General features: G+C 38.7%; 1 pseudogene; it reads right to left on the reverse strand.

Moving 5' to 3' along the window:
• Window positions 1–1,502: 1,502 nt before the first annotated feature.
• On the reverse strand, window positions 1,503–2,666 carry LOC149318504 (hyaluronan mediated motility receptor pseudogene; annotated as a pseudogene).
• Between the last annotated feature and the right edge of the window lie 253 nt (window positions 2,667–2,919).

Consider the following 2,919-nt stretch of genomic DNA (forward strand, 5'->3'; position numbering starts at 1 on the left):
CTTGTTTAACCTCTTTCCTTTTCCATTTCCAGTTTCTTTCACCATTCTCTTTTACTGGAGGTGCTAGGAGGTGTGTTGCCATGAAGTCCCACCCAAAGGTGTGCTGAATTCCATTGGTGGTCCTCAATCCACTGTTTAAAAAAGACTGGACTATCTGACTGAAATCATTTTTTTAAAAAAGGATATTCAGACTCATGATTCCAATTCCCCAAGTGTGTAATGGTACCTACTGAATACTAATTAACCTTATGAAACAACCACAGAGATTTGTTTGCATGGTCAATTGACAGTGGCAGCAGAGGCTGCCATACCACTGAGGCACTGAATCAGTCTGAAATTTAAAGTCACTGTCCAAGCTACTGAGTGTATTTCAGAGATATGTTTCAGGACTTTGGATAGCTCCTTTCACTGAAAGCTGACTGATGTGAAAGCCACCTGCCATAACAGCCAATTGGGTAATGTGCACACATACAGGTGGGAGACTGGAATTATTGTGGCTAGGGCTTGAGCTACAGTGGCCTCTTACCCATCACTCAAAAAGAAGATAATAGAGGGCATAGTTTATCATACAGTGATTTATGTGTATGCAAAGCAATGAATGCGCCATCAAATGACTAGCTGGCTTATGTTGACTCCATGAATTTCATAGGACTTTCTTAGACAAAGAATATTTAGAGATGGTTTGCAATTGCCTTTTCTGAGTCTAGTGTACAGCATGTGGGATTCCTTGAAGATCTCTCTTCCCGATAGTAACCAGGCCCGACCCTGCTTAGCTTTCATATAATCTGGGGCTTTTAGGTGACGATATGAATTTTAGATTTAGAAATAATTTCCACAGTTGAAATTCTTTTTTTAAAAGCCAGTTGACACATTTATTAAGAATATAACAAAAACACCAACATTTCTCCTAAATTTCACTTAATTGGCGAGGTAATTCTGTTTATTTCTTGACAGTAAAGATTTTTTAAAAAAGAAATTGAAAACCTTAATTATTTATCAATCAGGGTAAGTAGCTAACACTTAGGGTGCACTGCCTAAGAACACAGCAAAAATGCCAACTGATCTGAGAAAACAAATACAAAAATTAGCTTTACTGGTACCTGCAAAAAGTCTGGTTATTATTACTGCTATTTCTATTAAGTTTACCAGATGTTTTCACCCCAATACTGTACAAACATTAAAAGACACCAATATTAGAAACAAATATAGAGAAAACAGATGTATAACTCCTTCTCCTGAAACAAATAATCTATTATAACAATCAGAAAAGTTTACCAGTCATCTTTTAGTAAATACGTGTGAGCAGACTCATGGGCTGATGGTACATTAAGCATGTCAGGATTATCATCACTTTCACTTTAAATAAAGGACAGTGTGAAAGGATATAGCCAGTTACTTCATTATTTATTATTTAAACAGAGGTTTTAAAATGATAGCTATACCATCCAGCTAAATTGGGATAGACTAGATATGTACAAACTATTTCATAGGACTCACCAGTTACTTTCTTCAAAAGTGAAGTCCTAGGAGCTCCTACATGTGATTTTGTTCCTGTTCTTTTGAGAGCAGTTTGGCTGTTCTTCTGTTACTTTCTTTAAAAGGTGTTTTGGGAGGAATGTTTTCCTTGGGAACATGGTGAAAAGTTTTTGAAGGATCAAATTGCTTGACACCCTGAATTTGATTCATTTGCGCCTGGAGCTCTTCCCGAGCTTGTTTTTCCTTTGCTAGCTGACAGCGCAGCTTTGATATTTCCTGTTTCAGTTGGGTGTTCTCTTCTTTCAGTTTCATGACATGTTTGATTTTCTGCTTCTGATTTTGATGGCCCAGCAGCTTAGCATATGCATCATTGATTTTGTTTAGCCCTTCTTGGGCAGCATTATGTTCATGCAGAAGGGCATTTTTCTCTGCCTCATATGCATCAAGTTGTTGCTGGAAAGGTTTTACTTTGTTAGACAGGTCTTCGTATAGAACACGCCAGGTTTTTATGCTGTCTTTATAATCTAACTTTTCTGCAATAGTTTTCCTTTCTATTTCAAGTTGTTTCTTGAAGTCTTCACTTTGCTCTTCTAATCTTGCTTGCAGATTAGCAATGTGCATAGCATTTGACTCCTTGATTCTTTTTATTTCTGCGTCTTTTAATGTGATTGTCTGGGTATCCAACAGCATCCTTTCTAGTTTTGCTTCCAGTTATGCTATTGTCTCAGCTTGAGATTCAATCTTTTCTCCCAGGTGCTTCAACAGGTTCTCAGCTTCAGCATCTTTGGCATGCAGTTTATCAACTTCATCCATGGTTTCTGTCAGTTCCCTCTTTAAAATTCGTCTCTCTTCAGTCACTTCTTGGAGAGCAAACAGTGTCTGTTACGTAGCAGCTGAGATCTCCTTTGTTTTGAGCAATTCATTGGTTGTGCTCAACTCCAGAAGCTGTTTTTCCAGAGAAGCAATGTTTGCCAGAAGAGAGGTTTTCTCCCTCAGTCCAGCACATAGCTTTGATTCAGATTTCTCAAGGTCTTCCTCCACGGTTTGCAGCCTACTATCCTGTTGTTCTCATTCTGCAATTACCACATGTATCCTTGGCCACTGAGCTGGGAGTTTTCTTCCATTTGCTGGGGAAGATGTAGGTTTCATATTACTGGGATTCTGCTGGTTTCCAACATCCCTGGGTGCATCGTTGAAGCGCCTGAGAGGAGCCCTAGGAAAAGACATGGCCGCACTCAACTCAGCCCAAAGAGCAATGATTTCCTACAGTTGAAATTCTGAAGGTTGACCATTTTTAAAAACAAAATAATCTGCATAAATGTTAAGGAAGGCATTTCCTCCTTATACTCAGGCTTATGAGATTTGTGCCTGGCCACACAGGTTCTAAGGTCTTTGTTTTGGTACTCAGTGTTCTCAGTAATGAGCTACATGAACCAGTGCTTT

The sequence above is a fragment of the Sceloporus occidentalis genome, unplaced genomic scaffold (assembly GCF_023333645.1).
Source record: "Sceloporus occidentalis isolate IW3139 unplaced genomic scaffold, rSceOcc1.0.p SCAF_2, whole genome shotgun sequence".
In the NCBI taxonomy this organism is placed as follows: Eukaryota; Metazoa; Chordata; class Lepidosauria; order Squamata; family Phrynosomatidae; genus Sceloporus; species Sceloporus occidentalis.